The 15,896-nt window shown below is 39.4% G+C and overlaps 1 long non-coding RNA gene across 1 annotated transcript in view; it reads left to right on the top strand.

Moving 5' to 3' along the window:
- LOC138741657 (uncharacterized) overlaps window positions 1-15,484 on the top strand; it is a 61,955-nt gene extending 46,471 nt beyond the window's left edge. Inside the window, exon 5 of the long non-coding RNA XR_011343637.1 lies at window positions 14,988-15,484. This is a non-coding gene — a long non-coding RNA (uncharacterized lncRNA). The remainder of the gene's footprint in view (window positions 1-14,987) is intronic.
- The last annotated feature ends 412 nt before the right edge of the window (window positions 15,485-15,896 follow it).

Here is a 15,896-nt window from a genome sequence, read left to right as displayed (position 1 = left end):
GACAGATGAAGGTTTCAGTAGAAATGAGTTGGGGTAAGGAGTGACAGTGTGTAGGCAGCCTTGTTAGTGGATTGGAAATTGCTTCTTCTGCGGTCAAACATAGCAATATGATTGCAAATGACCTAGCTGGGCTTCAGACAGTGATTAGGGGAACTGATGAAATTAGTGGCTGGGGAAGAGAGTTTGTGACAGGAATCTGAAGGCAATGGCTGCAATCTTCCTGTGCTCCCCAAATAGGATGTCATGGTTAAGCGTAGCAGTTAACATGATGCTATTACAGTAGAAGTTACCCAGATTTGAATCTGGCACTGTTCATACATTCTCCCCGAGTCCGTGTAGGTTTTTCCCCAGGTGTGCTGGTCTCCTCCCACCCACTAAAATTGTACTGGGGGGGTGTTAAAAATTATTTGGGTGCAATTGGGCAGGACAGGATCATGAACCAGAACAGATGTTACTGTGCTGTAGTCTAAATTTAAAAGAAATTAAAAATGATTTGTAGATGTACTCTGCTTACCAGCGAAGATCTTGAACAAATGGTGGGCCAATTGATGGCCTGTAGATTAGTCAAAGGAAATGATGGAGAGATGGTGCCTGGCATGTTATCAGATTTCTACTTGAGGAAGATCACATCCCTTCCAATGATTCTTTGATGAGAACCATTTAGAAATCAGATATAACCTCCAGAATTATCTCTAATCAGAATTTGTAGCTCCAGTGATTGTCAATTATCTCAGTCCATATCTATCCTAATCATTTCCAATTCTATTTCCATTGTGCCTTCTTGAGATTTCATTTTCAATCAAATTTCTATTATTCCACTATTACACAGGCATTTATTAAGTTGCTAACAAAAATGTTACTGCATATTGGATTTCTCTGTCCAAGACCTTAAAATTATATTTCTTGCCTTTGACAAATACTTTACAATGAATAGTCACGGACAAACATGGGAAGTGAACATGCAGACAAGGTAATCAACTGAAGAACAAACAATATTTTCACCTTTATTTCCAGAATACTTGAGTAGAGGAGAGAAGATTTCTTATTGACGTTATCTATAGTTGTGGTGAAATTGTGTCCAGATTAATGCATCAGACCTGGTTTACATATTTAAAGTAAATTGTTATAGAAGGACTGCAATGAAGGTTCGCCAGTTCATTCATGTGATGGATTCTCCAATGGGGAGAGTTAGAATTTGCAAGAATGAGGGGCAAAATGAAGGTTCGAAGAATGAAAGATGATCTCATTGAAACACACTTAAAGGGCTGGACAGGATCAGGGATGTCGTTTCCCCTGGTTGGATTGTCCTAGGCCAGGGGGGCTGTTCTCACCAACTATGGTGTCTCCATTCAGGAGAGAAATATGAATATATTTCTTCAACCAGATCATACTAAATCTTCAGAAAACTCTGCAGAAAGAAGGCAGGGAAGGTGCAGTTGTTCAGCATATTTCAGGCAAATTTATACAAAATCTGGATATTAAGGAAATATAGTTAGTACAGGAAAGTGGCACCGAGGTCAAAAGTCTTATTGAAAAGGAGGTACAAGGGGCCAATTATCCTGCTCTTGCTTGTAATCCCAATGTTCCTACAGCCCTGAATATGCAGTAAATTTATGGACTCTGAAATGTGCAGAGAAAAGGTGTTAGACATTTTAAATGGTTAATTAGTAATAGAATCCACAATTTACACTACCACAATGGGAATCCATTTTCAGAAAATAATTAAGTGTATAAAAGGAAAATTACTTTTGTCTCCACCAGATACAATCCTATTTTTAAAAAAAATCGTTGTTTGGGGAGCTTTTTTGGTTTGAAGTCAAGCTCGATTTTTGATTGAGGCAAATGTACCTGCCTTGTAATTTGATAATGCCATTGGATATAACTTCAGGAAAATGTTCATTTGCTTAAATTTCTGTGAAGCTTTTTTAAAGAGATTTACCAGTTGTCTCAGCTGGTCAATGAAGCAGGTACTATTCAATTCAGACAGATGAAAATTTTACATATAGAAAGGAAGATGGAGAAACTGGAGAGTGGAATTTGCCTTTTGCTTTAATAATCACAATAAAGAAGTTTAAAACCTGATGTTTACATATTAATGATCTAGCTGGAATAAAGTAGTAAAAAAAAAAAGCATCGGAAATACTGACATTCAGTAGCTGGGGTATAGAATATAAGACCATAGTGCAAATTTATAAAACTTTGGTTACATTGCAGCTGGGATATTGGGCAGATCTGGTCATCATACTATAGGAAGGAGTGACATCATTGGAGAGAGTGAAAAGGAAGTTTACTAGGATGTTGACTGGGACAGAACTATTCAATCATGGGGAAAGATTGATGAGGCTGCATTTATTTTTGTTGGAGTTGGGGAGGCTGAGAGAGAACCTGATAGAGGTAATCAAAATCAATTAAGAGATAAATTTCCCCATAAGAGGCTTCTACATTGATGGGATGAAGGTAATGAAGTTCCTGGGACTCTATAAACTTAGAAGAGCTCGCGCGTCTCTATTTTCTACAGTTTGAGAAAATTTGTCATCTAATCAGATACTCTATCAAAATTCTTTAGGTGCACTGTAGAAAGTAGACTGACTGGTGGTGCATCACAGCCTGGTTTGGTAATTCAAGTGCTCAGTGCAATGATAGAGCGCTAATGATTCTCCTGACCACTAGAGGGAGTCAGAGACTAGTTGGTGGCAGCCAACATCAGGAAAGACCTCCATCACCCGGTCACAACTTGTTGCTGCCTTCAGGCAAAAGGCTCAGAAGCCTGAAAACCAGCAGTTCTCGGCCCAAGAACAGTTTATTTACAATAGCTATCTGACTCTTAAACCTCCACTTGGTGCACTAATCATGGACTGTCTGCACTATTGCAAGCCACTTTTTATTTAAGTCAAGTTTATTGTCATCTGATTGTACAAGTACAACTTGTTGAAACACCATTCTCCGCTCCTTGATGTAAAACATGCCACACACAACCAGGCATAACACATATACAGACAAGCAATACATATGCAGGACAAGTATTTCAGCAATACAAATAAATAAATATGATTTTGTAAATATGAGAATCTTGGATGATTAATGTTAGAAATGGCGTTCAGCATTTTCACTTCCCCGTGGGAAGAAGCTGTTCCTCATACCAGTGGTGGTGGCTCTGATACTCCTGTGTTACTTCCCTGACAACAGCTGCTGAAAGATGCTGTGTGCAGGGTGGAAGGGGTCCTCAATGATTTTGCCCACCCTCTTTAGACATTTGTCATTTGGAGGAGGGAGACTCCAGTGATCCTCTCTGCCACTCTTATGGTCCTGTAGATTGACCTCCTACCACACTGTGATGCAGCCGGCCAGGACCCTCTTGATAGAGCTCCTATAGAAGATTGACATAGGTGGCCGGTAGTCTTGCCCTCTTCAGTCTTCTCAGGAAGTTAAGTTGCTGTGTGCTTTCCTGACAAGTGAAGAGATGTTGAGTGTCTACGATAGATCACTAGCCAAGTGAATTTCAAGTAACTTGGTTCTTTCCAATCTCTCTACTACAGAGTTGTTGATGTGTAGAGGAGGGTAGTCATTCCTGGTCCTTTTGAAGTCATCATTTTCATCTTGTCTATGTTGAGAGTCGGGTTGTTACTCTTGCACCATTTCACAAGATTTTCCACCTCTTCTCTGTATTGCAACACATCGTTGTTGCTGATGAGGCCAACTCCTGTTGTGCCATCTGGAAACTGGATGACACTGTTGGAGCTGGATCTGACGATGCAGTCGTAGGTCAGTAGCATGAACAGGAGTGGGCTGAGCACACAGCCCTGAGGTGCACCGGGTGCTCAGTGTGACGGTATTTAACATCCTGCTACTGACCCGGACAGACTCTGGTCTTTCCATTAGGAAGTGCAGGATGTAGTTACAGAGAGAGGTGTGGAGACCCAGCAAGGACCCCTTCTCCACCAGCCTCTGGGGAACAATTGTATTAAACTTCAAGCTGAAGTCAATGAGCAACAGCATGAGGATTACTGTAAATATTTATTATCTGTGTCATGTATTTATTGTCTTTTAATTTAATACAATTAGTTTACTATAATAGTTTTCTTTATACCTGTTCATCTGCAGCAAGTAAGAATTTAAATGTATATGACAATAAATTCAGTATCATTCTCATCTATATGCTGAAGCCATGTACAGAAAAAAAGGGTGAGCAGATCTGAGAATAAACATTTTCTCCCACAGTGCATTTGCAAGATGGTAGAGGCAGTTACTTTCACCTTTTTCATGAAGGATTTGCATGAGCATTTAGCTATGAACTGGTAAATGAGATGAGTACTTGCTGGTAGAGATGCATGTGGAGAATCATGGGGCCAGTTTCTGCGCTGTACGACATTACAAGTCACGTCAATATTGCTTGAATTTTCAGTGAAATCAGATTGTGCGACAATTCAAAAGCAAGTGGTTCCACAGAAAGTAGGTGATGAAGATTACAATGAAAAAAAATTAACCAGTTATTTGAATTGCATTATCTTCCCATCTTTCAGGAAGCCAGCATATCGCTGTCCTTTGAGAGAAGTTCTGAAATTTTAAAAAATTTACATTTATTTAGGACCTGTCACATCTATTTTCTTAATGTTCCAAAATGTTTGCACCCAAGTAATTACTCTTGCACAATGCACAATGTTTTGTATATGATTTTTGTTGAAAGTTTTTCAAGCATTCAATCATAATCCTCTATGGCTGTGATATATGTACACACAAAGTTGCCTGCAGCATTTTAGGGCCATATGTTGGTGTGCAATGTACCACTGAAGTCACTTTTACGATACTGAACCACTGCACATGGTATATGATTGAATCAGCGGGACTTAATTGAACAGTGAAGGATGATTCTTGCTAAAGCCGCTGAGTTCGTTCTCATTTCACATCATAGTTTATTTTTTGAGAGGATTCCTGAGCAAACTATTCATTAATTCCAAAGGCCATCGTTCCATTAGCCACTGCAGTACATGTTATTCATGGCTATGCCCTGCCTTTAAAATGCAGAATTGCTCCAAGCTGCTCCCTCTCCAAACAGGGGGTCCCATTGGGTACATCCCTTGAACTTCTCCCACTATGATGAGGCGTTGTGGGAGGAATATTCTACTTCACATTCCACACTAAATCAACCATGGTAATTTGCACACAGAAAGCTTGTCTGATGATTTACACCAAGTGTGGGCAACCTATCAGATCCAGCCTGCAACTCAAATTTATCTGACCTGCTACCCCAGTGTGAGGCGACTCGCACTTGGCATCTGCTCCCTCGTGCAACCTGCCACATGGGTGGTGTTCGCTCCCCAGCGTGAGCTGATTAGTGGACGGTGGGTTCGGTTGGCACGAGCCTTTTAACGTGGGGGCAATGATGGCGTGAGCTGTTTTGCGAACGGCGCCTGCTCCCCAATGTGTAACCCGTTGCCCCACATCTGCCGGCTGCACAGAGGCGGCAGACTGTGGTCATGGTGCACGGACAGGAGCGGGCATTCATCCACCCTCAGATACCCAGCTGGTTTGGCTACTGCCGTGGCCAGAGGGGCAGAGGGGAGACGGTATGGGTGACGTCTTCTGAAAGACATGGAACATTTCGGATAAGGGTTACTGGACCTGTACTATGAAATAGTTCATAACGGTGATGGATATCAGTGTTGGTTACTTCTGTATCAGTTTTCCAAGATGGATCAAGTAATCATCCTCCTGTACCACCACCCAATGACTTTAGACAAGAATTCAACTTTGTTTATGTAACAAATTATTTTGAAAATATACAAAACATCTATTTTCATTCTTTTTTGTTCATAAATGCTGTGCTTGGTGATTTGAGAAGTGCTATATATTACTTTCTGAAACATGGTGCATTGTAAGGTCACGAAAGCAACTTGCAATGTCAACAAATCTGCAGATGCTAGAAATTGAAAATGAAGTAGAGAGAAACGATGGAAAGATTCAGCAACTGCGGAGAAGGGAATGCAGTTAAACTTTTGTGTTGATGACCTTTCGCCAGAAAGCTCTGTTTTAATAAAAGCTGAAATGTTTAATATGTTTTACTCAGTACAGACGCTGCCCAATTTCTTTGAGTATTTTCAGCAATTTTGTTTTTATCCCCAATGTGATTAAATTTATATTTAAAAAAAATGTAATTTACTTAATAATTATAAGAAAAGGCTGCGTATATTCCAGCTTCATTAAATTTGCAGAAAATATATCTGAGGTCAATGAGCAGTGTGGGACACAGCAATGGATTGGATGAAAATTTATCTCTCTGGAAAACCTATCCAGAAATAAACATCTATTGATTCTTCCTTGTTTATTCTGCTAACTACAACATCACACATGATTTTCCTTTCATAAGGTCATGTTGATTCAATCCTATTTTTTTGTTGTTACCATATTTTCATAATTAATTCTAGGAGTTCCCTTGTAATTGAGAGAACAATCTTCCTCATCTTCAAAATGTATTGTGGGTTCTTTGTCTGAATCCGAATCAGAATAAGAATTTATTGTAATGAACAAGTCACAAAATTTGTTGTTTTGTAGCAGCCTCACAGTGCAAACATTCATAGGAACCACCTTACAAAAATAAATAAATAAAAATAGTGGACGAAAAATCAAAGTAAGGCCGTGTCTGTGGTTCATTGATCATTCAGGAATCTGATGGCAGCGGGAAGAAGCTGTCCTTGTGCTGTTGGGTGCTCATCTTCAGACTCCTGTACCTTTTTCTTGATGGTAGCAGAGTGAAGAGGGCATGGCCTGGGTAGTGGGGGTCCTTGAGGGTAGAGGTTGCTTTCTTAAGACACCACCTCATGTAGATGTCCACGGTGGAGTGAAGTCTGGTGCCTGTGATGCCACAGGCCGAGTTAACAACCCGCTGGAGTGTTTTCTCACCCTGAGTGTTACCGGACAGTAAAGCAAACAGCCAGAATGCTCTCCATGGTACTCCGTAGAAGTTTTTGAGAGTCTTCAGTGACATACCAAATCTCCTCAAGCACATCACAAAGTATAGGTGAGCCTTCTTCGTGACTGAATCGACATGGAAGCTCCAGGACAGATCTTAGTTTATGTTTCAGTTTAAAGAACAGATGTTTCAGTTTAAAACAACTCCTCTTACACTGCACTGGAGTATTGATCAAGCTCTAATATTTAAGTGTGTTTGAACCTGCTGCTCTCTAACTCAAAGCTGATAATGTTACCCACTGAACCATTGCAAATGTTAGATTGAGAGTAGAACGGATAACATACTTCCCCAGAAGAAGCTGAATTAGTTTTTCATACCAACAAGCATTTTTTCATCAGAATCTTGGAGATAAGAATATGTTCACCACGGCTGAGTAATACGGTATAAATTGGGTAGCTTCTTCTGCATCTTTGTAGCATTCCAGTCAGATGCTCTGACCAAGAGCAAACTCAGGAGAGATGGGTGGGCATATGTGTCAGGCAATTATCATGGGGAAAAATATATCAGATTTGGATGGGCTCTTAATGATCTCCAACAAGAGAGTTCAAAGCTGCAGTAGCAAAGAGTTAATTTGAAGGATTCCTTTTTGTCCTTTGCCCACAGGCAAGGAAAGAGAAATTTGGCTTGTCAGCAGTTATTATCCTAATCTGTAAATGACTGACGTGTTGAGCAAGAAACAAAAAAAAAGCATTACTGCAATACATAAAAGTGCTGGAGAAACTCAGCAGGTCATGCAGCATCTATAGGAACTGTCATGATAATGAATATGTATGAGATGTACCGGAAGTCACGTGGTATGAGAGGGAGATAAGAGCACGTTTTGGGCTCCTGTTTAAAACCATTACTACCTAGACTGGCATGGTTTATGGGAGCAAAATCCAAACCACTAAACGTTTCTTGAGGAAAAATGCACCCCTTCGTACTAGCAAGCATAGTGATGTTTACAGCACAGATTTCAGCCATATTCGAATGCTTTTAAAGAATCATTTATCTAAACATGTTGAAACCAATGCAAAAGACAGCAGAATTGTAAAGAGAAATTCAGTGCAAATCAATTTTCGATGATATTTTGTGCAGCTTTGGATACCATTAAAAAAAAAAATTTCATTTGCATTTTTTTTAGAAATGTTACTTAATTGTTTGCATCATTACAGGAAAAAAATGAATAAAACATTAATCAAATATCCATTGCCAATGAAACAAAAATTTGCATTTTTTTGAGGCAAAGGGAACAAGTTTATGAACAATCTTTTCTATTGTTAAATAAGGCAATAACTAAGGTGCATCAATATTGCTTTGGATTGTTCTGTGTGGTTCTAAGGTTTCTATTCTGTCATTCAACATACTAGTTAGCTGCAAATGCTTTCTATTGAAATTTTTTTTGCAATAAACAATTTCTCAGAGATGTGAATCAGGCTCCACCAGATTATTGACGTAAATGAATCATTACCAAATATTTCTTAAGGAATCATAAAAAAAACTTTAAAACACTGCCCAAATGCATTGACAGATGTTACATATGCAAATATGTATGAGAGAGAACTCAAAGGAAAGCAACTCCTCTCGAAATGGGAGTAATATTGGGTTTAATTAGTGGCCAGATTGCTGATTACCCAAAGCAGAAACTTTACCCCAAGGGTTGTGCAGTTCTGATTGCATAATTACATCTTTTACTCTATCAAAAACATAATGGAGGCAATTAGATGGTTCACTTATTAACATAAAGAGTTTGCACGCCATCATTTACCTTCCTAAAACTTAATCAGTTGGTTGAACAGACTGGTGATTATTTTCAGATTTCAGAATAGCTGCTCCTTGACTAGTTTAATGTTCTCTACTTCTGAGATACTTACACAGCAGATTATTACTCTGCACCCTTGCCAATATGTTAACTCATTCAGCTGACCATGTCAGAGTCCAGGCAAGGACTCATTGTTATGGGAATTGGGGGTAATATAGAAGATAAATTCCACAATGTTGGGAAACAAGATAGAAATCCATTGTATTGAGGGAAATTCATAAGCACAACACCTAATAGCCTGAACACATCTGAGATTGTCTGATTTTTGAAAGCTAAGCAGGCTCAGGATTGGTCAGTACCTGGTGGGGAGACTGCCCAGGAACACCAGGTGCTGTAGGTTTCTGTCAGGGGAGCTGGGCAAAGTGGCGACTCTGTCTGCCTTACGGTAGACAAAAGTTAAAGATTTTGTGTATGTTACATTGTAAATGTAGTATTACATGACAATAATGGAATCTTTAACTTTTAGATTAATAGATCGGCAGATGCCAAGAGTGGGAATAAAGGGGGCCTTTTCAGGGTGGCTTCTGATTTGTGATGATCCGCAGGGGTTGATGTTGGGCCCGCTACGTTTCATGCTGTATGTAAATTATTTGGATGATGGAATTGATTGCCTTGTGGTCAAGTTTATAGGGGTGGGTCATGTTGAAGAAGTTGGGAGAATGGGCAAAAAGTAGCAGAAAGAATACAGCATAAAGGAAGTGTATGGTGATGCACTTTGGTGGAAGGAGTAAAGAACTACACTATTTTCTCAATGGGGAGAAAATTCAGAAAGCAGAGATTGGAAAGGACATGGGAGTCTGAGTACAGGATTCCATAAAGGTTAACTTGCATATTGAGTTGGTAGTAAGGAAGGCAAATGCAACATTAGCATTCATTTCAAGAGGACTAGAATATAAAAAAAACAAAGAGGTAACACCAAAGTTTTATAAGGTCAGACCACACGCAGTATTGTGAGCAGTTTTGGGCCCTATATCTAAGAAAGGATGTGCTGGTGTTTGAGAGGGTCCAGAGGAGGTTTTGTGACTGATCCTGAGGTGGAGAGGGTTAATGTTTTAGGAGCGTTTGATGCCTCTGGGTCTGTACTTGCCTATATTGAGAGGAGAGCTCATTGAAACATACTGATTATTCAAAAGGCTAGATAGAGTGGGCGTAGAAGAGTCTCAGACCAGAAGGCATAGCTTCAGAATACAAGGAGATCTCTTTGGAACAGTTTTTTTTCAGAGAGAGGATTGTGAATCTGTGGAATTTATAACCACAGATAGCAGTGGAGTCCGAGTCATTGGGTATATTTCAAGCAAAGGTTGATGGGTGCCAAAGGTTATGTGGGGAAGGCAGAAGAATGAAGTTGGAAGAAAAAAATATATCAGTCCTGGTTTAAAAGGCAGAACAGACTTGAAGGGCTGAATGGCCTAATTCTGCTCCCAAGCCTTAAGGTCTTATGGTCTATGTACCAATGGCCATGAATTTTTTTAGCAATTATCTCAAGTCAATTGAGAGTAAAATTAGAAGTGATAGCCCCCTCATTATCCTGGAAAACCTGATGTAATTGCAAACATCCCAAAGCCAGAATCACTGAGATCAACAAACTGTACACAAACCTCAGTTTGGTTGTTGCAGGTCATAAGTTCATGCAACATATAGTTATTAAATGGTTAGGAGAGCTCACCACAATCTTTGTTAAAAGAAGATGAACCACCCCAGCATCCCCCTAACTTCAGCAGGAAATCCACTTTACTTCTGATCCAATTAGTGAAAATAAGAATTCATTTTAGTTCTGTGAAAGGAGATAGGGGATGAAGATGGTTCTCTCTGTCTCTGTCTCCTTTCACAGAACCAAAATCAATTCTCACATTTCCTCTTATCATATCCAATTAACACCTTTTCTTTGTTGGTTTGCACTCCTCCCCCTCCCATTTTTCCCCCTATTTCTCCCAGTCTTTATTTGGATGCCTTGAAGAAGGACTCGGGTCCAAAATGTCAGTAACATATCTTTATCTCTTTGGACGCAGCAAGATCAGCTGAGTTCCTCCTGCATTTACTGTCTGTTTTTATTACAATCACTGCATCTGCAGACTTCCGTGTTTCACTCTGATCTAACTGCTTTGTGGCTGAACTGGATAACTCTGCAATCTACCACTTGTATCAGAGAAAGGATCTTAAGAAATTGCAGGCATCGTTCTATTGGTTTGATGGATTGAAAATCAGATTGAAGTATCTTGATAAGTGTTTTGCACCTGCAAGAAACTTAACTTCCTTTCACGTCTGTATGGTACATTATCCATGGTGTGTCAGTTATGGTTTTTAGATTGCAGGCATGGTTTTCAGACTGCAGGCATGTAACGGCACAATCAAGGAATTTTGCCACTACCTGAGCAGTCGAAAAAGGAATGTGCAGAAATTTAAGAGTCTATTGCTGCTCCGTGATTTATCCTGCAGGACCCCTACAATTTTTGGAGGAAGCCTGCATTTTAAATCATTCTGGAAAAACTCGTTGATGGTCATTCACTCTACTGCATGTCCAACCCCCGGGACTGTTGCACTCAGGCGCTTCCAGTCTAAAAAGGCGTCGAGTGTGAATGACCACACGGGCAGTAATTATGTTAATTTTTTTCTGTGATTTTTCCTGACATTGCAGACTAAAAGAACACATTATTTGCAAGCACTAATTCTGATGGCAGATTTTAATGTTTGTATACTGAATCGTTATTTTTGTACCATCATGAAAGACAAAATCTTTGTGAAAAGCTTTACTAATAGTTGATTATTGCAAGGGACAGAAACAAATCATATTCTTTATATGGCGATCTTATTGTGAGATATTCCACCGCCTCTTCTGATGTATTTTAAAAGTTATGGAGAACAAGAATTTTCTTGCCCACGAAACCCTAACAATTAGAGAAATTTTAAGGAGAATGAGAAATAATTCAGGTCTTTAAAATTTTGATAAGGAAGGTGACGATGACAACCTAAATATATTACCTGATTTTAGTTGAAAGTGTAACAATGGAGCAAAGAGGTTTAAGTTGTAGAAGATTTTTCCCTCATTCATAGGTCAGTGGAAACCTACAGCAAAGGCATTTGAATTGGAGTCCGTGATCTTAAATTATGCTAGCTTCATATCTTAGTTGGAACGTTGGTGAAAAATTATGATGGATAAGCATTAAAAATGAGGAACATCTGTTAAATACAGGTCCAAATGTGTCATGGCAACGCCAAAGAAATCGCCAGTGTTCACCTCTGTCCAACTGATAGCGAATATGGAATTTCACACATCCATGGTTTGCTGCCATAATCCTAAAGCTGCCGTCAGCCATTCAAGAGGACTTTGCAGACTGATATTTCCAATGTTGGGATTAACATGGAGAAAAATGAGGCAGCATGGACCTGAAATAATTGTCTTGAGAAACAAAATTGTCTGAAGCATTGACATCAGATCTTGAAGTGCAATGCTTTGTCACACTGGATGAGATTTTTTTTCTAATGGAAGAGAGCAGTCGTGACAGAACCACATAGCAGATTAAAAGTTTGTTATTTAAACAAAAACTTGTAAAATTCTTTCCAATGACTTGTTAACTTAATAATTTATGTTTTAAAATACTTCAAAGTTTCCTTCTGGATTGATAATTAAAAATACTTTAAAATATTTTTCTATGTCCATAAAATCTTTCCTATGGTATTATCAATTTAAAAATGCTTTTAAAAATTGATTTAAAAAAAAACCTCACCAAAGCCTTGCTTTTTTTTTGTTAATGTCTGTGGACATATCAAAAGTTTTAACAAAATTATTTAAAGGCTTCTAAAATGTTTCAAATATTGAGGACATGTAATAAAAGCTGCAGTTTTGGCCATTTAGACTGAATCAGAGTAGTGCTTTGTATACATGGCAGGTTTTCTTATTTTCAGGACAGAAAAATCATTCTTGATTTTCCCGATGTGATGTCACTTTTATTGATACCACAGAATCATCTTCCGAGGATTATTTTTCAACAGGAGAATTGCTGAAAACAAATTAATAAATTTTATTAAGGCCAAAGTTGACCACACTGCTCTCTTCAAAGTCTGGGCGATTGGTCGGTTGTAGACAGCAGATTCAGTTAACGACTCAATGTATATTTTGAAATTTAGCTTGAGCAACAATAACGTTTCCTCACAAATTAAAATGCAAAATATGCCGTCCAAGGTGTAAATGATGTACAGTATACGAGCCTTTGAAAGAATGTGTTAAAATGGGATAAATGGATTTCAAATATCTTGTAGGAATGATAAGCACCTTCTTTGTAATCACAATAGAACATCTTCAAACAGTTTTGATGAGTAGCTGTTATTTACTCACACAGTAAGAGAACAACGTTACTTTCAAAGATTGCTGCCATTTTGTGGAGTGTTCTTGACAGACTGGACATATTCAGGTGACAGTTGTTTCCCATCTTGTGGCCCAGCACTTGTCATAATTTGATAGTTACTTAGCTCATTGAAATAAAGCAAGGAGTAGTGTGGTGATACAACCACTGGACGGTCAGTGACTGCCTGTGCCTGTCCGCACTCCTGCACAGCCCACGGTGGGGGGCAACCCATTGTACCTGCAGGGAGGTAACCTGGGAGACTGGCTCCACTTAGTCCCTGCTAATCACTGGCCCCACATAAAGGCTCATGCTGCCCCCTGGGCAGGAGCAGAGCACACGGAGCCTGGTGTGCCAGTTTCAAGCTAATTAAAGCCTGCAGTACAGCCTTTCGTTGTTTGTGCCTGTTTGTTCACACTGCTGTGCACCCCAAGTAGGAATTTGATGTCCTTTTATTAAGGCGAAAGTGACTTGTCAGGGAGTGAGGTTACTGGAGCAGAGTGATCTGTGCTTTATTTTGTTCGTACATGTCATTCCCTTTCTCGGAGGGCTTAACATTGAATCAAGGAATATATTTTTCCATCTGTAAGCTGGCTCTTTTGCTGTTTCTTGCTCTGTTTATATTGATTCTTCCAATAAAGGACTGTAATTGAAAGAGCTACAAACACAAACAGCATATAAATGTTGTTTTGAGAATACATCTCCAACATTGGCATGTCATGATATATAACATCAATATAGAAGACAGGAAAGATAAGATTTTTGATATAAGCAGGCAAGTGAAAACCATGCCAAGAAAAAGTGGAAAGCACTACAGCTAAAAGAAATAGTGACTAAAAATGGGAGAATGCATTAATAGTTAAGCTACAATAAAGTATCGATGGTCGCTAACTGTAACGTCCTTTCAACGTTTTCTCTTTCAGTGCAGATTCCCTAAATTCAGATTTCTTTTAATCTTAACAGTCGTGAAATGAATAGTTGTTGGCTACTTCCCACACAGGCAACTGGCATGGTTTCACTCTAGGGTTTTTCTAATCGAGTCCTCTGCTCAGCGCAGGCACAGATCTTTCAAAGGATTAGGAAGCTTGGCAAAGGCCTGCAAACATTCAGGAAGTGCATTTTCTTAACATCAGCTTATTCTTTGCAGAGTTTGATGTAAATAAGGAGAAAGAGAAGGAGGAAATGTCAAGTTCAACTTTTCACCACTCAGCTCACGATTGAACCTTCCGAATATATTTTACTGTGTTCCCATATATAAATTGAATGTATATAGTTAAACAACTTTCCCTCTATCTGGTACATGAAGAGATAACAATTCCACTCCTACAAATGATTCCTGAATTTATTACTCTGCCTGTCTTTCCCAAATGTTCATTTAATCTCTGATCCTACCGCAGTTAACTTAAACTTGTTTGTGAGCACTGCTGTGAGAATAATTCTGACACAAAGTCCACAGACTATAAAAACAGTCTTTAATTAGCTTAAACTTCTACACACCAGTCTCATTGTCTCTGCTAGCTGCCCGTGTCTGACTGATTCCGAAGAGGCCGGCTCGAGTCTTTGTTTGGGCCGGTGATTGATAGCCGGCAGGTGGGAACAGCCTCGCAGGTTGCCTACCTGCAGGTACATGGTTTACCCCTGCAGTAGGCTGGTAGGAGTGCGGCCAATGTAGTGGTTGTTTCACCACATCGTTTAATAGTACAATGTTGTGCACTGAAGGGCCTGTATGGTGTTGTATTATTCTATGTTTGATAACATTTGATTTACCTTGATGTGCATAGCTTCAGTAGAGAACCTCATAGATATTTGCTTTTTGGGTCCACAATCAGTCCTCGTGTTGCAGGCTTTTTCATCTTAGGGTGACCTTTTGATTATTCAGCAGGTCAGACAGGAAACTCTTCTGAACAAAGGATAATCCATGTGCTTGCCTGGAGGGTCATCTGACCAGGCAAGTTGAAAGTAATTTCTGCACATCGATCAAGGTTAGCCCACTCACAATTGAGGGCACGTATTACAATTGGCTCTATTGATCACCCTGCCCCTCAATGGGCCTACCGGAGCCGGTACCTCCAGCCAGCTGCAGTATAAAGCCTGCCACAGGGAGAAGCTCTCTCTCCCCCCCCGCCACACCCCGGGGAATAAACCCCAGCTCCACTCTAGAAAATTCTGCCTGGATTGCAGGAAAAAGTATCTCAGGGTAGTATGATGTGATGCATTCACTCTGGCAATAAATCTGACCTTTGAACTTGAAATTTGAACTTTTCCTCTCTCTAGTTTGAGACTCTCCTATCCTGGGAAAAAGACTGATGACTTGAATGGTGACAATATCCTTCATGATTTCATATATATAGTACGTTTCCGATTATCTGAAAACCTCTTGACCAAAATTCTCAATTATCTACAAAAATTTTTGGCGGTGACATGACATTACGAGTTGAAAAAAAAGTTGCTTTTTTTTAACCTGGCTTGCTCAATTGGAACTTTGATGCGCTGTTAGCGCCATTTTGAGTCAATTTTGAATGTTTCTGCATTTATCTTCTTTCTGTAAACAGAGGTCACTTTTTTGGGTAAGAATGAAACATTATTTCAAGCTTGAGAAACCTTCTGAGCAGAAATTCTGGTATTCATCACTGCATTTATCTTATTTTTGTCAGCGGAGATCACTTTGATTTTTTGTAAGAATTAAACTTTATTTCATGCTTGAAAAACCTTCCCTGGTTCTTTGTTGCTGTTTTAACCGCCAATACAAGTATTATGCTGATACTACTGGGCTGGGTTCAGAGAAGGG

This window comes from Narcine bancroftii, chromosome 8 (genome assembly GCF_036971445.1).
Source record: "Narcine bancroftii isolate sNarBan1 chromosome 8, sNarBan1.hap1, whole genome shotgun sequence".
NCBI lineage: Eukaryota > Metazoa > Chordata > Chondrichthyes > Torpediniformes > Narcinidae > Narcine > Narcine bancroftii.
The sequence above is the reverse complement of the archived record's forward strand: the minus strand, read 5'-3'. Positions and strand labels throughout refer to the sequence as shown.